This window comes from Marmota monax, unplaced genomic scaffold, assembly GCF_021218885.2.
Source record: "Marmota monax isolate L192 unplaced genomic scaffold, Marmota_monax_Labrador192_F-V1.1 WCK01_AAM20220418_F8-fsc00078, whole genome shotgun sequence".
In the NCBI taxonomy this organism is placed as follows: Eukaryota; Metazoa; Chordata; class Mammalia; order Rodentia; family Sciuridae; genus Marmota; species Marmota monax.
In genome coordinates this window covers 8,588,335-8,615,337 of record NW_026694865.1, presented here as the reverse complement: position 1 = coordinate 8,615,337, position 27,003 = coordinate 8,588,335, and the positions used below count along the sequence as shown (strand labels likewise).

The 27,003-nt window shown below is 39.8% G+C and overlaps 2 long non-coding RNA genes across 3 annotated transcripts in view; both read right to left on the bottom strand.

The window, feature by feature from the left end:
* Nucleotides 1–6,890: 6,890 nt before the first annotated feature.
* The window catches only part of LOC124080613 (uncharacterized), a 28,108-nt gene continuing 7,995 nt past the window's right edge, over nt 6,891–27,003 (bottom strand). For both annotated transcript variants that reach the window (XR_009225135.1, XR_009225136.1), the window contains one exon: nt 6,891–7,230. This is a non-coding gene — a long non-coding RNA (uncharacterized LOC124080613). The remainder of the gene's footprint in view (nt 7,231–27,003) is intronic.
* LOC131423493 (uncharacterized) lies at nt 24,465–26,063 on the bottom strand. Its single transcript, XR_009225137.1, has 2 exons — nt 25,065–26,063; nt 24,465–24,947 (listed from the first exon to the last, which is right to left on the bottom strand). It is a non-coding gene; the product is annotated as an uncharacterized LOC131423493 (long non-coding RNA).

The following is a 27,003-nucleotide window of genomic DNA, read 5'->3' as shown; positions in this document are numbered from 1 at the left end:
CTCTTGAATGGGTCCATAGGACACACAGTCATGTGCTGCATAATGATGTTTCAGTCAACCCTGAACTACATATATGACAGTGGTCCTATGAGATAATGAAGCTGAAGGATTCCCAACCCTGAGGGATGTTGAGGCAGGCATAGGTGGCAGTGCAATGCATCAGTCATGGGGTTGTGCTGAAGATGGTGCAAAGAACCCATTGTGCAGCCAGTCATATAACAGAACAGCATGCAATTATATACAGTACATCCTGTAGGTGATGAGAAAAGGCTGCTACTGGATTATGTATTTACTATGCTATACTTTTATCATTATTTTAGAGTATACTCTTCTCATTTTTTAAAAAAAGTTTACTGTAATACAGTGTGCCATGTGATGCCAATAGCAATGTCATGCATCTCGTGTTTATTGTGTCTCTTCATTGCATCATTTTTTCTTGTGTTTGATTTACTCTTGTAAAGTGTTGTTTACTTAGGAGCGCGCACACACCCACAGCCTACATGTGAAGCAGACAGAGCTATCTAGGTTTGTGTAAATACACTTTATGATATTTGCAAGATGATGAAATTGACTAACAATGCATTACTTAGAAAATTAGATCATGTCCTTAAGCAACGCATGACTGCATACACATGTACATATACATACATGCATACATGTATGTATATATATGCATAGATATATTTAGGACATACATATATACACACAAAACATATATGTGTGTGTATATGTGTGTGTGTGTATATATATATATATATATATATATATATATATATATATATATATATATATTTGCATATGTTAAGCAAGTGAGATAATTATTTACAAATGGTGGCTCTCAGTAGACCATGTGGGGAAGCTGGCTTGCTCTTGGAGAGGGGGACAATACATCAAAACTGGTAGCAGAAATTCCCATTTTCAACTGTTAAAATATTTGTTTTGATTCAATAAATACTTGAGTACCAAACACTCATCATTCCACTCAAATCAATCTCTTGAATACAACTGAATCTCTACCTGATGATTCAGACTTCGTTGTAAATATTAAACCTCAATTAAACACTGTTTTATCCTTTCTCCCTGACTTTATCTATAGTTTTGACCCTTTGGTTAATTTTTCATTTTAATTTGCTGTATGTGAATAATTATCTTTTTGTTAATACTCTTGTTTCCTTAATTCTGTTTCTCTGTGTATTCTAAAGCTTTATTTTTGACCCCCTATATATGTCTGTCTTTGTAGTTTTTGAAAGACAAATTAATTACTAGTTGATTTTGGAAGAAGTCTTTGATTCCCTCCAAAGTACCTTGCAAAATCTTGCTTTTCTCTGATAATTTACAGTAAAACATGCATAGTACTCCAGGAAAAAAAAATGGTAGCAGGACCAGAGCAGACAAGCTACTGAGATGGTTGCTTCAAGTTACCAGGATGGAAAGTAGAACAGGTGATAAGCCCAACAACGGAAAGCAAAGGCTTCTGTAAGGGATACAGAGATGGCACAGGGGAGGGAGAGTAGCAGCAAGAATTTGATTTGGCTAATGAAATTCCAGTGGAATGCATCAGAGAGTCTGGAGAATTCACAGGTTTTTCTGAGTGGTGTATGGAAAGTCCACTCGCCAAATGTGGCAAGAGAAAAACATCACATGGTGCCCTGTGCAAGTTGAATCCTGGGCCTGGGCCCAGACCGGCCAGATTCCTCTATTCCAAGGAGAGGGTGGCCCAGCAGAGCCGACAGACCTGAGGCACAGACCAGACTAGGACAGCAGGTGTCTGCTAATGAGACCTGAAAAGAACTTTTCAGGTCCTGACCATTGAAATGACCAGACTTCACACTACCTGGGGACAGTGGCATTGTCCTTGGAATGACTGCCTAGCAGGAGTTTACAAACAGACTATGGCTTCATCTTCTTGGAGTATTCATTCTCTTGGGCTCTTCTTGTCATCACAGTCTGATAAACCAGTGACCATGTTGAGCTGCTATGAAGAGGTCCATGTGGCAGGAAGCTAAGGGCTACCAACAGCATCACCAAGGAATTCTGAAGCAGCTGAGGCTTGACATGGTGGAATTAAGTGGAAATCAAAGGAAATGCACAATTTCTCTTACATCTAGGTATGGCCTGATGAAATCACCTGTCTACTACCCTAACCCCTTTAAAAGGTATGGGCCCAGTTTTCTGCTATCAGGAACATTTCCTCTTGAAATCTACCCCTGTCTTTACACCCTTCTCACACCACACTGCTGCTCTTTCTCAGTTTATCTATTGTATTCCTCCTCTTTTCAAGGGATCCTGCTCTCCTTGCAGTCAGTTTTTGAATGGGTCATTGGTTATTTATCTCTGTCCTTCCACTTTTTTCTTTCCTTTCACTTTTGAATGGAGTCAGTGCTCTGGATCCACAGATAGAGAAGGAATGGATAGGAAGTGGGAGTTGGGGTAAAATGTCCATGTTGTTCGTCCATGCTGTGCAGTGACCCAAACTCAGAGGCATACAAAACTTATTACCTCATGGTTTCTATACATAAGGATTCAGGAACAGCTGAGCCCAGTTCTCTGACCCTGGACCTCTTCTGGTGCTACAGTCAAGGTGTCAGCCACATCTGAGCCATGTCAAGCCTCAGCTGCTTCAGAGTTCCTTGGTGAGGCTGTTGGCAGCCCTCAGCTTCCTGCCACATGGACCTCTTCATAGCAGCTCAACATGGCCATTGGCCTCATCAGACTGTGCCGACAAGAAGAGCCCAAGACAATGAGTGCTCCAAGAAGATGAAGCCATAGTCTGTTTGTAAATTCCAAAGTGGCATCCACCTGCCAGCTTTACAGCATGCTGTTTGTTAAAGCCAAGTCCAGTCAAGTAACTAAAAAACAGAGAAAGAAAAGGAAAGAACTTCTAATTGGGTAATAATAAACTTATAGCTGAAACAGAATTTGGGTTTTTACAGCCTCATCAAATCCATCTTAACTTGAAGGGATTTTCAAATCAGAATATATTATTAAATCCATCTTGACTCCAAGGAGTGACACTCAATTTTCTCATCACTTTGTGTCTCAAGGCAAGCCATCAAAAGCTGTGAAGTGGTACAGTGTGACTGTGGAAATCTGGGCATGCTTTGCTTCTCAGTGGGCCACTCTCCTGCATCCCTGAGGGTTTTACTTCCTCTGTGTCCCCTCCACTCCTTTTCTCTGAACTTCTCTTGGGGAGATGTTAGGGTCTGTAAACAAGTCAAGATGGCGCCTGGCATTTTGGCAGAGGGAGTGGTTTGTGAAGTAATGCCAGCGAGCCATTAAGTGTGGAGATTCCTTATTGGTCGACTGCTGTATCTAGTTTATGTTAATTAAGATAAGCTGTGTGGAATGTATATATACCCCTCCTGTCCTACAATAAACGGCTCCCACTCCTGCTGTATCAATGTACACAAGTTGTTCGTCACACCCCACCCCCACCCCCGGCTAGTTTGCTGCAGCCGGACTGTGGCAGGGAGAGGCTCTGTTGCACCCATTCACACTGAGGCTCACAGGACACCCAGTGGCCCCAGGCAGGTGCTCCTGCCCTCTCTCACTGCAGAGGAAGCTTCCTACATGCTCTATCGGTAGCAATACTCCTTCCAGCCTGCATTTCCTCACTCTTTGCTCAGTTTGGCTTTACCCCTGGGCCCTTTTTCCTAAGCTTTTTGGTACACAAGATTTGGTGGTTGAACTCCTGCTCTGACCTTGGCAGCTATGTCAGTAAGGTCTTTTGCACATAGTCCACATGGAGTGTGATTTCATGGAGATAACTGCCTGCAAGACAGTGCAGGGCTAGTGAGCACAAGAGAGGAGGGGATTACACAGGGATAGGGATGATGGCCTACCGGGGGCTTCGCCAGTGCTGCTGCTGGAGCTAATGGGCTGCATGACCAGAGGCCCACACCCTGCTGCTGCTGACATGGCCTGAGACCCTTTCAAGCACAGGAAACAGCTGGGAATGGTGGTACATAACTATAATCCCAGCAGCATGGGAGGCTGAGACAGGATCCCAAGTTCAAAGCCAGCCTCCAGCAACTTACAGAGTTCCTAAGCAACTTATTGAGAACCTATCTCAAAATAAAAAACTAAAAAGAGATGGGGACATGGCTCAAAGGATAAATGCCCCTGAGTTAAGTCCCCAGTACTGGGGGTGGGGAGTAGGAAACAATGGAGGCTCATTTCTTCTACCAGCTTTGGGTTCCTGCCAGTGCCTCTCATGGGTAGACTTCCATCAGGTCTGGAAGAGCTGGCAGGAGAGTTTGGAAAATGAAGCATGGCCCTTGCCTCCATTGCTGTGCCCTGCCACCCTGCAACACTAAGAGCTCTGAGGAAGAGCAAGGATGGAGCTGACAGCTCACATGACATACTCCACACAAGGCACCTGCCAACTGGTTCCTGGCCCTTTGCCTTGGTTATTGGGAAAATACCCACCAGTTGGCTTCTCACCTGCAGCAGAGGGTTTAAGTGTTAAGAAACCAAAGAAAAGAATGGAAGAGGAGCCACACCTGCACAGGTGGCTTGGGGCTTATCCAGGGCACCACACATGGTCACTGTTGGCCTTACTCTTGGATTCATCACCTGTGGGGATCCACAATTAGGAAAACCTGATGCTTTGTTTTTGTATTTTTAGCAACCATAAAGGACAGCTTCCTTACATTTTTCAGTTTTGATTTGCTCTATATTTCCAAGGAGATATGGTAAAAATATTTGACTCTGGCATTATACAAAACAGGAAATTGCATTTCATGGGGTTTTATTATCGCTGGTTTGCATTTAGTGCACCTTCTAAGTCAAATGTCTATCTTTGAACAAGTAGCAAGTTTAGCAGTGATTTAGAGATATTTATTGAAAGGCTGCTACTGGCTTGACCCTGAATAAATAATTTTAAAATAAAAGGAAAGAGAAGTAAAAGAAAAAATGATACAGTTCTCAGCTTTAAGTGGCTTACAGTTTTTGTTATGGAATGAGGCTTGAGCATGAGCAACAGCAGAAAACAAAGAAATGTAGTACATTCTCCAGCATGGAGGTCTATAGCACCAATTCTAAGGATTATAGTTCAGGAAAGCAAAAAGAAGGGAAAGCAAAGGAGATAGAAAGGCAGGTCCTTGTGTGGACACCTGTGACAACAAAAAAGCGAGATGAACAGGCACACCTGGTCATGCAATTTGATTGCCCCACTAGATAAGAAAACACTGGCAACGATATTGAAGAAGTCGAACTAGATTCAAGAAATACCCAAAATGTGGTCATGAAAACAATGCCAGTTACAAACCATGTTGTCACCATTCTGATTTTATAGAATAAAGCATAAGAGCCTAAAAGATACATATATTCATCATTGTAATTGTTAAGTAATAAATTTAATTCCATAAGCCTAACAATTATGCTTTTTAAATACTGAGTCAGGTATCACCAAATATTATATCTCAATGGATCATTTTTCTCCTAAAGTATAGAATATAATCTACTTGATTCCTAAGTTTGGAAGGTAAATTTAGAGAGGGACACTGTGGTATCTAAGAGTGTTTGGTCCCTGAGTTCTTGAGTTAGGAAAGCAAAGTATTCAAGTCCTAACTTAAAAAAACAACAACAAAATGTCTCCAGTCTCTTCAGTCCCTGAATTAGTATAGAGAGTGTTAGGGAAGTAAGGGAGGTCTATACCAGATTTTCTCATGTTCCCTCCCTTCTCCTATTAACACTCTCCTCCCCGCTCCCCAGTGCCTGATCCCACCTGCCTGAGTGAATATCTAGCCACTCAATCCAGGTCAGCATCCCCTACTACCTACTCTCTCATGAAGAATCTAGTAATGGAGCTTTGAAATCCACCCCCTTCTCTCTCTCTCTCTCTCTCTCTCTCTCTCTCTCTCTCTCTCTCATACATACACACACACACACACACACACACAGTTTTTAACTTTGAAAAGAATCCCTCTAGTGGCTAACCTATGCAACATCCTATGGGAACGGGAGGCTGCTGAACCTGACACCAGGAGGCACCCAAGTACCTCGCAAGGGCTGTACTTCAGATTTTCTAAGTGAGAAAGGTGGAGATAAAGGCAGAGGCTGAATATGAAATAAACCTGGCCAGCTCTCTAGGGTAGTCTAAAGCCAGTAGAATGTGGAGATCACAGAGATGAGTCTTGGAGATCTGCATTTCCATTTCAAAAATGCAACTGCCTAGCTGCCTGGGCCCCTGAGTTCCCAAGGCTAATCCTCCTTTCCCTCGACCATAAAAGAGGCCAATAGTGCCTGCCCCAACTAGATGGTTTGAGTGTACTGTGCTTTGAGAAATATTTCCATTGCCATTGCCTAAGCATAAGTACATTTTAAAATTATTACCATTGGAAATGTCCCTTGGGGGCTGGCCTCCAGTGGAACATGCCTTGGATGGCTGAGGCAGGCTGGCCCAGCAATCTCCACCGCTGGCTTCTCAGAGTCACACACAGAAGCACTTAAATGACCCATTCATCTTCACTGAGATTAAAACCTTAAATAGAGCAAGTCCAGCTGATAACAAGCTTCCTTCAGGGAGTTTCAATGAAAAATTCAGGGCCTGATGGTGCTGGGATAAGATGGACAAAGAATTCTTGGTTTGTGCTTCGGGCCTGGGAAATGGAGTTGACAGTGCAGGCAGCAGGAGCCCTGCATCTGTGTCTCTCTAGGTCTAGGAAGCAGGCAAGCAGGAACTTTTAAAAATGGCTTTCGGGCTGGGGATGTGGCTCAAGCGGTAGTGCGCTCGCCTGGCATGCGTGCGGCCCGGGTTCATTCGACCCTCAGCACCACATATAAACAGAGATGTTGTGTCCGCCGAGAACTAAAAATAAATAAATAAATATTTTTCTAAAAAAGACTATTTGCAAAAACAGCTATCAGTCCACAGGCCAGTTTATTAAAAAAATAAATAAAATAAAAACGGCTTTCTTTTGGGTCTGTCCACAGAGCCATGATCCACCCAAGAGCAGCCTCCCTGCCTTGGCAAACAAATGTGGAAAGAGGCCTGCACCAGAGAAAAGCAGGTGCCCACCAGGCAAGACACTGGGGGTAGAATAAAGAAAACACATAGAATGGCCCCTGTGTAGAGGGAAGGGACGCCTTAGATGCACAGCAGGGATAATACCCAGAAGCATTTAATAAGTGGAGAGATAGTGTAGGCAGGAAGAGCCCTGATAAGAAGTCAGACCTGAGTTCAAATCTCTACTCTGCTATCTTCAATCTTTTCTCCACCTCAGTTTCCTGTAAAAAAGAGAAATGGGGACATTAGTGTTCTCTGACCAGGGTTGCATAAGGAGTTATTGATATTATGAAGCACTGTACCAATAGCCTGTCATTATGAATGATACATCATTAGTATTGATTACATTGTTAATGATTCAAGTGACAAAGCACTGTAGATGGAACAGGATTTGTGTAGCGATTTGATCATCATGAAAGCTACTGATCAGTATTTCTGAAGAACTTCTATTTGCAAATAATTCCTTGGTTTTACTTCAACATCAGAGGAATCATAGAACTCAGAGCTGGGAAAAAATGGATTAGCCATCTCATTCAAGCATTTTATTTTACAGACAAGCTGACATGGGGAGAGACATGGGACTCTATCTGATTTCTCTGCTTGATACCAGGCTTCGGGCATGGCCTAGAGGCTCAATATTTGTGAATATACTTGCACAATACTTGTGCTCAGAACTGAATTCATTCCCATGCTTAAAGTTTGGTGAGTGCAAGGTTGGGACTTGACTGTACTGCAACATTATGCTTTTTAAATACTGGCTCTGGTACTGCAACATGAGATGGAAGGAGGAAAATAAAGACCTGGGATGGAAGCGTGCATTACCTTTTCAATAGCCCTTGAAGTATCCAAAATATTTAAAGTACTTTTTAGATAACAAAATTCAATTGCATTATTCCATATTTAGTAAAATAACATATGTGCATATGTGTCTGTAAGTGTATGTGTTGTTTGCTTTTTGGCAAGGAGTCATGGTGGATAAAGTGTAAGGTAATTACAATTCTGGCTGATTAGACATCTTGAACTGTGAGTTTCAATTATATTAGTTTTAGAGGTTTTTATGGTTTGGATATAAGGTGTCCCCCAAAAGCTCATGTGTAAGACAATGCAAGAATGTTCAGAAGCAAAACGATTAGTTCATGAGGACTGTAACCTAATCAATGGCATTAATCCATTGGGTGGTATATGAAGGCAGGCAGAATGTGGCTGGAGAAGATAGGTCAATGGGGTATGCCTTTGGAGTTTACATTTTTTTCCTGGTGAGTGAAGCTCTCTCTCTGCTTCCTACTTGCCATGTCCTGAGCTGCTTTCCCCCATTCCACCCTTCCACTGTGATGTTCTTCCTCATTTTGGGCCCAGAGCTATGGAGTCAGCCATCCGTTGACTGAACCTCTGAAGCCATGAGCCCCAAATAAACTTTTTCTTTTATGCCTTTAATTGTTCTTGTCAGATCTTTTGGTCACAGAGATGAAAAAGCAGACTAAAACAGAGGTAGCTCTTCTCCTGCTGTTGGAAAAAAAAATCCCTTAATTTAAAATCAATTTCTTACTAAAATGTGGCACGCGTGCGCGCACACACACACACACACACACATTTATTTATTGCATATAATTTGCTTTTTCTAAATTATCAAAGATTGTCCCTGCTAGCTGGGTAATTAACATCAAGTTTTATTGCAGCACTTCAACATTCTCTTGCCTACCTACTTCCTCATATGACCTAGATGATATGTTTTGGTCTCTAGATAGGGATAGCATGCTGCCCTGGGTGAGAGGCTGTACTGGGAATTATTCAGAAGGTCCGGGCTGCTTGTCAAGAGTCTGTAGCTCTTTAGACCTTGGTTTTCTTATTGGGATTGGGGCAGGCAGGGCACATATGACCTAGGATACTTTATAAATATGTACAAAGGGCTTATGATTTGACAGGAGCTTTTCTAAGTGCTTGAAAATATTAACTTATTTAATCCTTGTAACCACCCTATGAGTTACTATTATTGTCCCTATTTTATGGATGAGGTTAAATAATTTATTCAAGTTTTGCAATATTAAAGGAGCTCTTGGAAAAGCCTTCTACCAAGATTAATATCACTCTTTTTTCTTTCATTTTTTCCTTTTCCCTTTTCTCTTTTTGGTGTAGTTGGTAGGATTTAACACCACTGTTAAGTGAAAATGAAACTTACCTATGGCTTCTCTCTAGCAGTGAATGCTTTTAACTTTTGGTGTTCATATATTCCTATATGAATCTAATGAAAGCTATAGACCCATTACTTGGAGAATATATTGATTAGAAATCACCTAGAGAACTGATAACCAGAGTAGTTATGGAGGGTGAGGTTGAGCACTTTCACATTCCACATTATGTATTTCTGCAGTGTTTAAATATTTTCCTATAAGCATCTATTATTACTCTTATAATAAAAAATGACATGAAAAGCTTTTTTGTAAGAAAAAACACAAAAGCTTACTTCACACACAAATGCACACATGTGAAAAATTGTGTGCTCATAAAGATATTCATTGCTGCTTTGCTTGCAATCCTCTGTAAAAGAGAGTCTAAATAAACGATGGTGCCTCCTTCGGTGGATTGCTGTGTGGCTACTAAAGAACCATAGAACTGCTTTAAATGTGATGAAAAAAGCCTCAAGATTCATTGTTAGGAGAATAAAGTACAATGCAGAATGATGTATAGGGTACTACAATTTTATAGAGGGGAGAAAAGGGAATATTTATTGATGTGTCAATTACCTCCAGAAGGATCAAAAAAAAAATTTCCAACAGTGACTGTCTCTGGAAAGTCAGGGTAGAGGGAAAGACTTACTTTTCATTCTATGCCTTTCTGTACTTTTGAGTTTGTTCTATTATGTATTGCTCATTCAACAAATAAATAAAATTGGAAGGAAGAAAGGAATGAAGGGACCTTAAAGTTCCTTGAGAGCCACCCCACTGTCATCTGAGGAACCCTGCATAGTCTCTCCTTTTGCCTGGAACAGCCTCCTATATTCCCACTCATCCATTGGATCTCAGCCTGATCAAGAGAGTTCTTCATCAAAGTTTTCCCTGGCCTCCCCCAATAAGGTAAAACACCTTGTTACCTGCTCTTGTAATCCCACGTGTCTTCCTCATTGCAGTTTTACATGTTCTTGTGATTGGTCAATTAATGTTTGTCCTTCCCACTAGGTATAAGCTACATGAGAGAGGGTCTTGGGTTTGCTCACCAGGATGTCCATAAAATTTGGGACTTTGGTGTACTGTATATAGTAGAGTAAGTAGTGAATCAACAGGGGGTGTGTGTGTCTCATTCACTATTTCCACTGCCCCTGTGTTCCTGTTAAGGGATCATCAGGCCTGTTCCCAAAAGCCTGAGAACCTGAGCCCCATGACTTCCTTGTGCTGTCCAACACACCTTCAGTTACCTCTCACTGTTCATAATGTTAGTCTCATATTAAGCTAATATGAGTCTTTGAGGCTTCTACCCGTTGGATTTAATTCCACCCACTGGATTTAATTCCACCTTCAGTAACACAAACACCATCACTAATCCTTCTTCCAGAAGATGATTTTCCAAATACTAGCTAGATAAAAAGACAAATCTTTAGTTCTTTCAGCTACTCTGACTATGTCATCCCTGAGGACAGGGAAGGTATTATATTCATCTCTGTATCTCTAGTCCACAGCTCAGAACTTAGCTTAATATATATTCTTTGATTAAAAAAATTCTCTTTTTTAAACTTTATTTTATTTATTTATTTTTATGTGGTGCTGAGGTTCGAACCCAGGGCCTTGCACATGTGAGGCGAGTGCTCTATAGCTGAGCCATAACCCCAGCCCCAATTAAATAATTCTTTATGTGCTGTCTCTTATATTACTTACCTCTGAACATGTTTTTCACTGCCTGTGTGCCACTTAAAGCATTGGCCAAAACACTGAACAAATATCATACTGTTATGGTTTAGATTAGGTGCCCCCCAAATATCAGGTGTGAGACAATGCAAGAAAATTTAGAGATGAAATGATTGGGTTATGAAAGCTTTAACCTAATCAGTACATCAGCCTCCTGTTAGGGATTAACTGGGTGGTAAATAGAAGCAGGTAGGGGTGTGGCTGGAGGAGGTGGACCAATGGGGATATGCCCTTGGGTTTATATTTTGTCCGTGGTGAGTTGAGCTGTCTTTTTCTCTCTGTTTCTTGTTATGATGTCCTGAGCTACTGTCCTCCACCATGCTCTTCTGTCATGACATCTGCCTCACCTCAATCCCTAAGGAATAGAGATAGCCATATGTGGTCTGAGACCTCTGAGACCGTGAGCCCCCAAATAAACTTTGCCTCCTTTTTGTTGTTCTTATCAGTCTTTCGGTCACAGTAGCAAAAAAAGCTGACTAAAACAATACCTTTGGTTTTCTCAGTACACTTTCTTTTTTTACATTGGTTATGATTCTTCTAATACCAACTAAGATCCCATAAATATTGAGGACAGCCATTTGATGAACACTAAAAGAGTCCTGTTTACCCTGCTCTCCTTTCTTCTTTTCAGAGCTCCTGTTTCTACCCCCAGAAAATTGCTATATGTTTGACCTATTTATTAAAATGATGCACTCAACTGCTCCACTGCCTACTAGAATATTTGATGTTATAATGTTAAGTTTGTTTCACAGTCTCTCCAAAGCTAGACCAGCAGCTTCATGAAACACCATAAATTCCACACCAAGAAGAATAACACTTTTAAAAATAGATAGTCTTGCATAAAGCACGTGCCCTGATTTCAATCCTCAGCATCAAAAAAAAAAAAAAAAAAGCATAATATGTCCATTTGGTGTGACAGGCACTCCCTGAAGCTGACCTACACTGTTCCATTCCACAACACCTTTATTTAATGAGTGTCTTAAGAGAGAAAAGAAGATGTGAAGGTCTGAGCCTCCAGTGAGAATTTTTTAAATGATCAATTCTGCTGCTCAGAACAGACTAGAAGCATTCTCCAGGGCTCTCCTAATGCTAAATCTAAGCTCTTAGCATTAGATGACTCCTGAGCAATGTGAGCATGGGCACATTGTTGCTAATGTGCACACAGTGCTTGGCAGAAGGCCAGTACATCCAGTACAGCTTCGCAGTCTTCCAGACGAGATCCACAGTAGAACCAGTCAATCTCCAACATCGAAATAATTCCTCTATGGGAACATATCCTGACCCGGTAAGGAGACAGATGCAATGATTTAGTTTCCAATTTTCCCATATTCAGCTTTCATGAGCTATAAGACAAATGGCTAAAAGATCAGAGCATGCTGAGAACTAACGAACTAGAGGGAGAAATTCATTTAATGACTTAAGTGTGTTTTATCTAATGTGAAATGTAGGTCAATTCACTGTAAATGTATTCAAGGGGATTATTTGTCCTTTGCCTGATTACATGGCATGTATTGTAAGACTTCAGCCTTGTGTAAAACAGGCCAAACCCTGCTTGTTCTTCCTCGTCCCTCCCCTGCCCCCCACCTAGAGGGTGGTGAACATCTATCAATATTCATCAGCATTTTTCTCAACAGAAAAGAGTTAATTTCTAACTCTTCAAAACATTGATTTGGGGCTCTTTAAATATTTTTGGAGACAATTGGAAAAATCAAATAACTGGACACCTACACAGGAATTCAGACATATTGCTGGGTAGGGGCCCCCCAAAAAAAAGACCAGGCAAAAAGAAAATAATTTCTTTGCTACTGGTCCAGCCAGAAATGTGTCACCAGAGAGACAAATTTTGTCAAATACAGCAACTGGGGTATAAGTCTAGTGAGATTAGGCTAGCAACTCTTTTTCAACTGTAAGAAACTCAAGACAGCAATCCTAGGGAACTCATCACCATTACTTTTATTACCATTTTGTAAAATGGAAGTTAGTAGTTGGACAGGGCAGCTTATACTAGTGTCCATTAGCTTCATTAGCTTCTTCACTGTTCAGCCCATAGTCCTAAGGGAAAATTTGAAAAAAGACTTACTTGTTCAAAATATATACCCACAAGAACCATATTTGGGAAGGAAAAAATCTATGTGGATGTAATTCACACTAATATAATTCATAGTTTAGGGCAATAATGTGAAAATCCTGTCATCAAAAAAGCACCTTTTTGAGTAGGAGAGAGTCTCATGAGAATTTAAGGGAGCTCAGTAGAGTAGAAAAAAAAAGGGCAAGGGAATATAAAAGAATAAGGGAAAATACTGGGAAATGATATTAGCCAAATTTTCTTGTCATATCATGTGCATGTGTGAATATGTAATAATGATTCTCACCATTGTGTGTGATTATAGGGCTCCGATTTTAAAAATTGAATAAAATAGCCAGTAAATAGGCAAGTAAATAAATAGATATCACCTTTCTGATAGAAGGGAATATTAGAGAAGAGGAAAGGGACCAGAAGGAGGGAAACAATGGTAAGGAAGAGTGAAAGAGGGAGATATGTTACATGAGTGTGCAAATATGCCACAATGGAAGCCATAACTCTGTATAACTAAAATGCAATAACAAAAATCACCTTTCTGACTTTGAGAAGAGAAAAATGAAATTGTGAAACTTTTTAGTCTAATTTACATGTAGGTTTGATTATAGAAGGAAGATGTAAGGAAATGCTAAGGGAATATTAACTGAATTTCAAGTCTTAGCAAGTAAAGTAAAAAATGGTATAATCTCCCACACATCAATTCCATCTTTAAGACAAAGAGCAATGTTATCTTTTTATGATTCTGTAAATTTTAGTGAATTTAACTGAAAAAAAATGCTGTATGTATGTGTGTGTGTGTGTGTGTGTGCGTTTCTAGCAAAGAAACAAAACTATTAACCTAGATTAAATATCCTCTCCTTGTCTCTCCTATGAAGCAAGATTTAGTTTCCTTTTTGTAGAAAACAATGAAGAATTCTAGAAATGCTCCACAGTAACCTAAGTCCCATAAAAAGACTTAAAGTTCCCCATTCCTGGATGACCTGGTCTTGGAATGTAGGTAATAATAATGCCCTATATTTGTTTGAAATTTTGCAGTTGGGCTTTTCAGCAGAGCTTTATCTAGCTCACCAGTTTGTATTCTATAGTACATGTAAGTTTGCTTGCCAAATATACCCCAAAACTCCACAACTTAAAACCCAATAAGGGACCCTGAGACCTGCAACCAACTGAGGGTCTCATGTCCTGTGCCTATCCCTCATTCCAGAGCATTAAGAAAAATGACTGGTGACATTTTCTGTTTAGATTCTCATTCTCATTCTTTCCCTTTTTGCCAGGTGTTAGCTGCATCATTCAAGATCTAACCAGGAAAACAGAAACCACTCTAGATATTCAGAGAGAAGGGCTTTAGTGTAAGCACTCCCAGGCTGGAGGAAAATGGGAAGAGGAGATATAACCAGATCCAAGGGCTGAGATTAGTGAAGTTAAGCTTGAACAAGATGGGCCTGCTCACTAGGAACTAGAGCCACAACTACAACAACACAGCTACTGCTAGAGAAGCCATCCAAGAAGAGAAGCGGGGGAGAGATACTGTGGCTTTTCCCCTCTTCCTGTCCTCCAGTCTCACACTGGTACCTCCCTTTGAGGGAAGGTGAAAAAGTGGAAAAGAGCACCTGTCAGATGTAGCCTATGGGATCAATGTCTTTGCTCAAGATGCAGAGAGGGTGAAGGATGAGGAATGGAGCTAACTGCAAACAAGGGCAGGTCCAGCCATAACTAAATTCCTCTTTCTGATGATTGTATCCCTGAACTCCTGTAGGTTAAATGTGCATGATGTGACACCATGTACATATTATTACCACACCTGAAAAACTAAAATTCAGGTTAAATAATTTGCCCAAGATTATTATACAGGCAAAAAGGGCTGGAACAGGTCATCTGATTTTCAGTCTTGTGCTTTTGCTTCTACTCACAGTTCCTTCTATATGAATAGGATATCATAGGCTTTAAAACACAATTACAGACCCTTAAATCTGTACAGGGAATTTCAGATTGAATGCTCCAGAGCTGAGGTACACAGAGTACTCCGGGACAGCGCCAACAGGACCTCAAACTCTACCACACTTCAAACCTTGTGGCAATCTCATCTGTTATACATCAGGATTTGGAGTCAGATTTTATTTTAAGGAAATGACTCTGCTAAAATAATAAAATTATTCCAGTCTCTCTCTCTCTCTCTCTCTCTCTCTCTCTCTCTCTCTCTCTCTCTCTCTCTCTCTCTCTCTGGCTCAGAGAGGGTCCAGTTAACAGCAGATGTCAGCTCAGACTTAACAGCCAGGTGTTCTGGCTTGTTGCTGCAGGCTCTTATGGTAAGCCAGGCTGCATGTTTACTAAGAGATAAGCTGTGAGGCAGTATAAAGGAAGAAGTGACAGGAAAAGGCAGGGGAAAGATAGTCACCAAGCAGAGAGATAACAAAAGAAAAAAGCAGAGAGAAATTCACATCTTTTTGAGGATGCTGCTAAAGGATTTAACATCATAGTTTTTCTACACTTGGGACAACAACAAAGATAATTCTCAGAAATCTGGCTCATTCCTTGAAGAGCTGAATGAAATCAGGGATAATCACTAAAAAGTGGAAACAGTGAAAATGTCCAACTGTCAGAGAATGGATAACGTGGAATATCCATACACTGGAACACTATTCAGAAGTAGAAGGTACTATACATGTTACAACATGGATGCACCTCAAACATGACATGCCAAATGAAAGAAGTTGGACAGAAAGGACCATGTATTTTTTGGACTCCATTTATAGGAAGTGTTCAAAAGAAGCAAATTTATAGGGACAGAAAATAGATTTATAGTTGCCAGGGGCTGGGAGTGAGAACAGGGATTGACTGCAAATGGAACTGAGGCTTCTTTCAGGGGTGAAGGAAAATGTCCTAAAACTAGATTGCATTGATGGGTGCACAATGCTGTAAATTTACTGAAGTCAGTAAATTGTATACTTAAAATGAGTTAATTTTATAGCATATGAATTATACCTCAATAAAACTGAAATTAAGAAAGATTCATCATGGCCTAGTTATAACCTGTAATCTTGAGAGCACAAGAAATAGGCCCAGAAAACCCCATAAGGGAAAAACACCTTGCAGGGAGTTTCATTATACTTGAATTTCACATGAGCAAAGTTTGGATCCTGTTTTTCCATTTTATGTTGTTTTGGATACGTCTGATGATTCCTATCAAACATACACAAAAGGGTTATAAGTCAAAAGTTCAATAGTTTTTTTAATCAAGAAGTGCTTACAACTGCTTTGTGATTCAAAAAGCATACATAGAGTCAAAAAGTGGAGTGTATTACAGAAGTCTCAGGTGAGGAGCTAACACTGAGGGGGTGGTGGTGCAGTTTTATGTCAGAAATGTTCTAGGGGCTGTGCAGTAGAGTACTTTGGCCTGCTCAAGACCCTGGGTGCCATCCATAGCATGGTGGAAAAACAATTGTGCTAGGAATAAATTGAACCAGGAATCACTACTTATATGAAAGCCTCAGCTTTGCTTAATACTTCTAAACGTTTATTCTCCTATAGAAAGGCAAGAAACTGCATTGGACACTTTGCTGACCACACTTTAATAAAAGTATGTGATAAATCTAATATTGACTGCAGGTCTCAATGAAAAGTGCAGGCTTCTAAATGACTGTAATTGTTCTGGCCATTTTTGTTTGTTTGTTTTGGGCACTAAGGATTGAACCTAGAGGCTCTTTACCCTGGGCCACATTCTCAGATCTTTTTAGTTTTTATTTTGAGACAGGGTCTCTCTAAGTTGCTTAGGGTTTTGTTAAGTTGCTGAGGCTGGCCTTAAACTTGCAATCTTCCTGCCTTAGCCTCCCAAGTTGCTGGGATTATAAGCCTGCTTGGCACTGTTTCCTCCTCACCACCTCTCTCTTGTGGGGTGCTGATTCCCTCTAGAACCTTAGAGATATCCATTCGTTAATCTTTGAGTAAGCTAATGGGACCTTTTGATATCACTGCTGTGTTGATATAGAAGAAAAGTATAACCAACCACATATTCCAATGAGGAGAGTGGGGCCCAGAGTGTTCTGTGTGGTGTCCATGTCATGTCATGGACATGCTTTGTTATGGTAGACCTCAAATCTCCAGAGTTCTGGTCCAGGGTTCCATGTCTTAGCAAAAGTAAAAATTTATTAAAGGCCTAAATGCCCAGAATTGAGTAAAAATTAGAAATATAGTTTTAATCCATCTCAAAATACATTACCAATATGATAATCCTTCCCTCCTCTATCTCCAATTCCAAAAAGACTCTAGGAAAGTTGATCTCACAACCAGTTGATTTTTAGGACTTCACAATGTCTAGGCAAACCCAGGAGATTATTTATCCAAACTTGGATGTACCACATCACATTTCTACATGTAATCCATGATTCTCTGGGAATTTAAAACATTTCATTTTCCTCCTTTTGCCAAAGAGCAAAAATGGGGAGCAGAAAAAGAGGTAACATTTTTGGACTTGATTCCACTGGGGCCTCAGCAGCTTTTTAGTATGGCTGCTGGTAAGTGGGTAAAGCAAACAAAACCAAAAAAAGATCTCAAATTGGGAAATGGAAGACAGGCGTGATGGCATATGCCTGTAATCCCAATGACTCAGGAGGCTGAGGCAGGAGGATTGCGAGTTCAAAGCCATCCTCAGCAATTTAGCTAGGCACTAAACAACTCAGTAAGACCCTGTCTCTAAATAAAATACAAAAAAAAAAAATTGGTGGGGGAGGCTGTTGCTTGGTATGTGGCTCAGTGGTTAAGTGCCTCTGGGTTCAATCCTTGTACTAAAAGGGATGGAGAGAGAAATGGAGAAAAGGAGTCTGAAGAAACTTCTGAAACTATAGTTCTCCCAAAACTCCCTTCTCTTCTCTTTGAATGACTGGTCCTCATCTGTTGCCTGGCCCTGACACCAACCTCACACAACAGAGGAACCTTTCCCTCCTGACTCCTTTATTTCTGGTATCCACACCCGTCCCACACCAAGTAGGGAACTGAAGAAATGGCAGATCTCAGAGGATCTGTTATAAAGGTACTTGAGCTTCTGCCTCACTCTCTTGTATCACACCCTCTGGGGGAAACCAGCTGGCATGGGAATGGACACATGGACACTCCAGTAGTCTTATGGAGAGGCTCACATGGGAAGGAACCAAGGCCTCTACCACCAGCTAGCATTGACTGGTGGGTATGTGAACCTCCACCTTGGAAGCAGATCCTTTGGCTCCTTCAAGCCCTCAGAACTTTGTACTCGGATGACATGTTGACTACATCCTTATGAGAGACCTGGAGCCAGAACACCCAGAAAAGCTACTCTTAGATTCCTGACCCACAGGAATTTGCAATAATAAATATTTATTGTTTAACATACTGAGTTTGGCATAACTTGTTACGTAGCAATAGGGAGTGAGTATAGAAAGTAACTTGAATATGTGTTTAAGAAATTAAGAACCAGATTGTACTGGTTGAACTCACTCCGTGAATATCGAGAGGAACAATTAGAGTAAGAAGGGAGACCAGTACATAGCTGTCCTTTGGTGTCCTCTGTGGATTGGTTCCAAGACCACCCACAGATACCAAAATTAATATCAAAAATAAGTCCCTTATACAAAGTGGTGCAATATTTGCATATAACCTATGCACATCCTACTATGTACTTTGAATCATTTCTGAGTTATATATTAAACCTAATACAATGTAAATTCCATGTAAATAGTTGTTAAACTATATTGTTTAGGGAATAATGCCAAGGGAAAAAAGTCTGTATATGTTCAGTACTGATGCATTTTTTTCCCAAATATTTTTGGTCCTAGGTTGATTGAATCCAAGGATGAACCAATGGATATGAAAGGTCAACTGCATTTGACACTATTTGTTTTCTAAAAGAATGTAAATATGTTCTTTAACTTTGGTGTCACTGCCATTTTTTCTCTTTTCTACTTTTGCTCCATAATTAGGATGTAAGCAGGCTAATGTTGGCTTGGAGGCACACACCTCACTTGAGGTTAGAGCTATTGAATTTACTGGGAGAATCATTTGAGTATGAATGAAGGATAGAGTCATTTTCTTTCTTTTGACATAAAAAAAGAAAGACATTTTAATTCCAGATCTATTGTAGAATCTGGAATAGTAGTTTTGTCTTCATAAAGAACTTAAGTGTTTGACAAAAAAAAAAAAAAAAAGTCCAAATAGTAACTACCAGTGATGAGCAAAAAGAATCTTCATAGCGTCTTCCTGGATAAAACTAGACTCACACAAACACACATATAGGATGCTAATAGCAATTTCCAAGGAGGAAAAATTAATTCTGAAGACTATTTGAAAGATCAGTCCTTGGAATTATGATGTAGAAGACAAGTGGAAAATAAGATTACAAGTGAGAAGATAAAATATCTGTAAAAAGTTCTCAAATTTTATTTGAGAAGGGTTCTCCAGTTTAAGTGCACATAAAACCACTTGGTAGAAGAGAATTTGTCCAAAATTTGGATCATAAGGCCCCAGTTCCAGGGGTTCTGATTTGGCAGGTTTGAAATTGAGCACAGGAGTCTGTTTTTAATGAGCATGAGTGTTTCTACCATCAACAATCCACTTTTAGAAAAAACTAAGTTGATATGCATACAATTCTGTAATCAAATATTATATTGGTTAAAATCATGAACAATTACCAGGAAGTCTAGAAATACAAGGCAAAGTCAGCAAAGAAGCAAATGGAATGTAACACTGACAAGTATCCACCAGATATTTCCACTAGATATTTCAATTGCAATGAAATCTACCATGTACCATGTGTCTCCTAAAATGGAAATGGGTATGATTTTTAAGAGTCTGAAACCTAATCATTGTCCAAGGGCAATCAGGAAAGTTGTTTTAAAATAATTTTTAAATAATTGTGAAGAGAGACAATAATAAATATTTCCATAGATTTTATGGAATAATACATTTCTATTTTGAAATGTCATTTGACTTGCTAATTCTTAAAGAAGGATAAATGTTTAAAAAAGTTAAAGAAAATTAACTTTATATGTGAACATTTTTAAGAGGAAGAGGATGGGTAATATAACTATAAACCTCTTGATTATTTTGTGTGTGATTGGTAGAATTGATACCTATTAGTAATACATACATTATAGAGAAGAAAACCCAGGGGCACACAGGTACAGCACTAGCACTAGTTAGCTGTTCCCAGAATGGACAAGCAAGTATTTCAGTGATTTCCACAGTTGACAGACTGACAATTGGATTTGTAGAGCAGTGACCCAATTCAGTCATTCAGAGAGTTAAAAAACACAAACATGTCACAATACTGGCAAAAATAGGGAAATGACAGCATATGAAATATAATCATGAGCAAAGGAAGAACAACAGGACTAAAGGGAATCAGAAGGGATCCTAAGCCCCAAACCTTAATTTTGTGGGTGGTAAATGGAGTCGTGAGTAGATAGGAACTTTTCTTGACTACCCCATGTCCTAGATAAAACTCTGAACTCCCCATTGAGTGGCTTGTAATGATGGGGTCAGCACTAACCTGCCCCAAGGACAGCTGCCTGTGGTCATCATTACCACCTCCTAGGGACACCTGGCTGCTTCACTAACAGGATGCTGCCTTGAGTAACACACTCTCTCTCTCTCTCTCTCTCTCTCTCTCTGTGTGTGTGTGTGTGTTAACATTTTTTTAGTTGTTGATAGAACTATATTTTTATTTATTTATATGTGGTGCTGAGAATCAAACCCAGTGCCTCACACATGCTAGGCAAGCATTCCACTACTGAGCTACAACCCCAGCCCCGTTTTTTTTTTTTTTAAACATATCAGTCATTTTGTACTGAGCTTATAGGAGGACATTTGTTCTTTTTAAACAATTTTAAAATATTTTAATTAAAAATTTATTGTGTCAGACATTGTGGCACACACCTGTAATCCCAGTGATTCAGGAAGCTGAGGTAGGAGGATAGCAAGTTCAGTAACTTAGTGAGGCTCTAAACAACTTTCCAAGACTCTGTCTCTACATAAACAATAAAAAGGTCTGGGGGTGTGGCTCAGTGGTTAAACGCCCTGTAATGTCCACTACCAATCAATTATATATTGACAAATTATAATTGCATATGTTTATAGGGTACAAAGTAATGATGCAAACATACCATGTGGAGAAGTTAAATAAAGCTAATTAATATCTCCCTCACTGCAAATATCATACTTAAATTTTACACTCTTAACAACTTTGAAATATATACTATGCTATTATCATTTATGGTCACTATCCTCAAAAATACATGTCTCTCAAGTAAGTACTCTGTTTTGAAAACTTTCTATGATTACAAATCTAAAAATAAAACAATAGACATACAATGATACTTTTTGTATCCTGCCTCTATTAGTTACTGTATCATAAGTATTCTGAGAGCATCAGGTTTAATGGCTCATTGTTCTACAGGATGGGACTTTTGTCTATTTTGAGCCTCTTTATATCCCCAGCCTCAAGCTACATGTCTGGTACATAGCAGGACCTCAAAAAGTATGTGTTGAGTGGATTTAATTAGTAGAATATATCAGAGTTCAACTTATCCTTTATGGTGACATATTGAGATTGATTCCAGGTTTTTCACAATTATAAATAATGTTGCAGTGAACATTATCTGATGAATCGTTGCACCCACTCCTTATTATTGCCTTCTGATAAATTTCCCAGAGGCAGAATTACTAGATCAAAGGCTCTGGATATATATTGCCAAATTGTCCTTCAGAAAAAGGGTTCAGTTTCCCATCTTTCTGCCAACATTTCTTTCCTTTCCTTTCCTTCTTTCTTTCATTCACTTGTTTGTTCCTTTTTTAAAAAACAATGTAAGATATTTTTCTCTTGGTAACTTAAGTCAATGCATTTTAAAAGCATTTTCACTATTTTGATTGAAGAAAGACAGCTTTTGAACCCTTTACACTTTGTAGTAAATAGTACCATTAATTTATCTGGAGGTGAAAGGTTATTAAAGCCACTGCTAAATCATTTATATTACATGGTCTTATTCTGCTTTCTAAGTTTAATGAGGGAAAACATGTGAATTTTGCTTAAGAGAGAGCAAATGGGCCTGGATTGTCTGTCATAGAAATATTGTGGGATATAGTAACTGGAAAGCAGGTGACACCACCAGAAGAGCCACAGCCTCAGACAAGCATAGCAGTCCAGAACAACAGATAAATGCTTATACACTTTACAACAGGAGGATCTGCAAGCACAGCATTGAGGTGGGGAGGAGAGGAAATACATAAAAATAAAAATCATGGGCATTAAATACATCAGAATGGTTGCCAATTTGGAAGGAAGAAAGTCAGATTCGGAGATAAAATGTGAGAGGGTCCATGCCCAGACCAGTGATATAAATATGTCATGGAAGCAGCGTATGTGACCTGAGCCTAAAAAGGAGAAGAATGAAGGGACAAAAAAAGGAAGAGAGGGAAGGAGGCAGATAGGGATGGAAGAAGGAAAATAGGTAGAAAGGAAGGAAGGAGAGGAGAGGAGAGAAAAAGGGAGGAAGGGTTGGATGTGTCACCCTCTAGGCCCTGACTCTGTCACTAACTCTAGGTATATTTCCCTGGACTCCCTTACCTCTTCTGGGCCTAAGCTGTACCATGATGGGAAAGAACTAGATGATTCCCAAAATTCAAGCCTTAGCACACTGTGATTCAAAGCACAAGTGTAGCATTTCTCCTGCATACCCAGACAAACAGTGCAAACACAAAGCAATGGTTTTTAAAATGGATTTTCATGTAAGAAGTACTTTCTGCGTAGACTTCCATAATATTATAAGCAGATGTGAGCCAATTATTAAATTTACAAACAGTAAAGTCCCACAATGATGGACCTCCCCAGGACAGCCAGCTATTCTTTGGCAGAATTCCAGGAGGAAATTTTCTGGTATTGGCTCTTATTCTCTCTTGGAACAGCACATGATCAGACAATATTTGAAATATTTAAATATGCCCCAAGTCTGCAGTTCATTGTCAAATAATTTCTAAGGACTGTGCTTCTATAAATCATAGCAAATGTCTAATATCCTGACCAAAAAAAACAAGTGCATATATATATATATATATATATATATATATATATATATATACATACACACACATACATATATATATATATAAATATATATTTACATATATACTTTACATATATGTATATAGCACAGATACTCTGGACTATTGAAGGAGAATATTCAGCAGAAAGGAAATTATAGTGTGTAATGGAAGTAAGTATTCATTTGAAAGGTTTATGTTAACACAAGATAAGATACTGTAGTCAGCTGGCTGTAAAGGTAAAGATGTTTCTGTCTGCATGTGTTGATTCTGAATTAATCTAGCTAAAATGACACATCACTCTCATAAATACAACAACAGTGTTACTGTATTAGACCAATGTGGGCAGTCAGGGGTTGCCTTAAAGCAATGTTTCTTTTGCTGTTAGTTTTAGGGAACAGCAAGCTTTCTGAAACCCTGGCACCCAATGTGCTGATGGATCCCAGACCATCATGGTGTGGTCTGTTCCATCCTGGTTTTCATCTTAAAGAGGAAGCAGTTAGAAAACCAAGGTTTTTCTCTGGCTTTAGGAGAACAAAAAGATTGGTCAACTTTTAAGTATTCTGTTGGCCTTAGTCAAGGTATGTGGGACCAGTCTCTCCACTCTAGCTGTTGCCAGAAATTAGACACACACATGAAAAGAGATGAGCAGGAACAAAACATGCACTGAGCCTCACTGATGGGGAACATTTCCTCTGTTTTGGGCTTTGCCAGTGGAGACTTGGACTCTGGGAGAAGCAGTGTCAGTTTCAGGTTTTGCAGAGATAAATAGCAGGGTTACTCTCAGTGTGGGCTTCTCTCCTCCACTGTCTCCACCCTTGTGGACATCAGTTCATTTGTACACACCTTGCAAAAGGGATGGGGTGTGTATTAGGGAAGAAACAAGATGGCACCAAAAAACAGATCCTGGCTCTTGAGATTTGCATGCAGGGGTTGACTGGGTAATGTTGTGAGGAACCACATTTGTAAGGGAGTAAGGATGGTAGGATAGACAGAGGAAAAAGGTGAGCCGTGATACAGTCCCTAAAAGACCTTAGCTGATCTTAAGGGAAGTTCTTCAGAGTTGCTCCCCCTTGATCTTTATCACCCATGTAGTCACTGGACAGTGACTGTCCCAACCCCATATGCCCCCCATATCACTATACCAGGAAGGAGTGGAGAGGGACTCCGATGAGAGCCTTCAGCTACCACACTCCCAGGGGCTGGGGCAAGTAGTTCTCAGTGGAAGTACCATAGTATCCACTACAAAGTATAAGATGCATTCCAGCCACTGAGGACCTTATACTCCAGTGGGGGCAAGAAGATGTACATTAACTACAGTGCAAGGGAGTGAATTATAAGTTCCTATAAATAGCATTGGTCATGTATTTTATAGATATTAAAGAAATGAAAGAAAGCCAGAAGTTATAATTATGAATTATTTGACCTAAACTGTTTAATTTACAAATAAAAACACTCTGATGTTAACAGTAAAGGGCTATGTCCAAGGTCACATATCTAATGTGGAGCCACCAGCAGAACCTAGGATTCCTGAGTGTGATTTCACTATTTTCCTCTTTAGTAAACTGCCCCCACTGAAAGTGATTACTTTGACAGAACTGATCTGCATAAATTTGGGTAGAAGGTAAAATAGAAAAGAGAATCTTTCAAATAAGTCCTCAATTGCAAAATTAAATTCAGGCCAATGTCTTTGGTGTAATCTTAAAAAACAGCAGAGTAAAAATATGGGACTTGAAAGATTCCCCTCAGTTTTTAAGTTGTTTCACATTTCATCATGGTCTATCTGGCTATCTGTCTATCTGGCTGTGGCAATATGGGAAGCCAGTATTTCTTCTGAAGGAATGAGCAACTCCAGCCATACATGTTTTATGGAAATGAGAAATGGTTTCTGAGTCTGTACCTAGAAAACAACAAAGATAAATGGGTTAGAAACTAAGAGCCAACACAAGACCACAGTGGTGGTATCCAGCCCCTATCAGGGTGATCTAGTAAACTGTAACTGTAAAGCAGTGCTTACTGTCTTCTAAATAGCAGCATGGCCTGCCAGAGGTCTCCTTTTCTTCTGTGATGATTCTTCCAGGTAATTTTCCTCATCCATATAAGTTACTCCAAATATACAGTGGAAGCATCTGGTACATTGTGGGGATCCAGAAATGGCACCTTTGATTACACTGAACTGAATCAATAACAAAAACCTAAGTCCTTCAGTAAGTTACTTTCTGATCATTCCTCCAGCCACTAAAAGCAGATATTTGCTCAGCACTTATTCTGTACTAGGCCCTAGTATAAGAACTGAAGACGTGGAAACAAATAAGACATGGGTCCCTGGGAAGTAAGCCATCAGGAAGCTTGGTCTGACAGATGAGGCAGAAGTGTAAATATGTAGTAAGTCTAAGTTTTATGAGTAAAAACATAGTGGGAACAACAGTTGTGGGATGATAATGGAGATGTGAGTGGCACAAAGGGTTAAGGTCACTTATTGTAAGACCTGTTAAATAACAGGTCTTTTGGCTTGAGTTCCATCCATAATCTGCTTATCCATTCAAAAAATATATCAGTAGCTTTCCATGTGCTCATCACAGTGCTAGGTATTGAAAGTACACTAATTGAAAGACCTAGTGCTATTCACTAGGATGTCCTTAATATTATTTTAATTAATTAAAATATCTATTTGTTTTTGTTTTCTGAAGCATACATATGGTAAGGGCACTCAAGTATCCCATTTATTCCACATCATGTCCTATGCCAGATCCCTCAGGTAGGAATAGAGATTGGCTGCTTCCTGATCCCAGGGTCCCTGATTCACTCACTTCAACATCTCTGTGCTCTCCATATTAACTCCAAATTCTTTGTTTTTGGGTAATTCTAATGGTTCTTTTAGTTTTATCTTACCTTCCTGGAATCTGAGAACAACAACAAAATATTCCATCCTGGACAAGTTTTCTTTCCAGGCCTCCTCCAGAGCTTAGTCACAAATTTGGGTTCCCCTATTCCATCCTAGGAGAAACTATTTCCATAAGTCCCTGGAGGGTCTCTGTCCGTTTCCCAGTCTCTACAGAGGGCAAGGTAACACAAGTGGGCATTTGTATATACATATATACCTTTGTCACTTTGGTGTTTTTTTTTTTTTCCTTCATAAATGTTTCACTATCCAGCTCAAAGGCCAATACTGGAGTGAATGCATTTGTAGGAAAATGAGGGTAGACTAGGGTGAGATTGCCTCACAAACTCAGCCTTAAATAAGGTTGCCATGACATCATCCCTGAGAAGATAGATATTCCCAGCATCAAACACTGATGATCACTCCTCAATTCCCTTCTAATCTCCTCTGAAGTCTCAGTCTTTCTCACTTGGTTCCTTCCTTCCTTCCTTCTTTTCTTCCTTCCTTCCTTCCTTCCATCTATCCATCAATCCATCTACCCTTCCCTCCTTCCTTCCTATGCTGGGGATTAAACCCAGGGTGTTGCACATGTTATCCTCCTAGTTTCCTGTTGGACCATCCACTCCTGCTGGGATATCTCTCAATACTTTTCACCTTCCAGCAAATCTTCCTCTACCATTTCCTAACTGCTCACTGCTTTTTACCTTCCAATTCCTCAGCTACTCCCTGAGAAGCTCTTGAGTCCCTATATAGCCTGCATTCTTATCCCCATGCCAGTTTTATCTCTGTTTTTCCACCATGGAGCCACTGTTGCTTACTGCCAAAGCTGCCTCCTCCTCCTCCTTCTTCTTCCTCTTCCTCTTTCTCCTCTTCCTGTTCCTGTTCCTCATCCTCCTCCTCTTCCCTCTTTTCCTCCTCTTCCTCTTCTTCATTTTTGTGGTGCTGAGGATTGAACCCAGGGCTTCAAGTGAGTACTCTATAACTGAGCTGCACCACTAATCCTTTAAAGTGCTTATTCTTGTTATGATATATTTCCATGAGTTTTAATGTAAATATTCCAATTCAGTTAATTCTA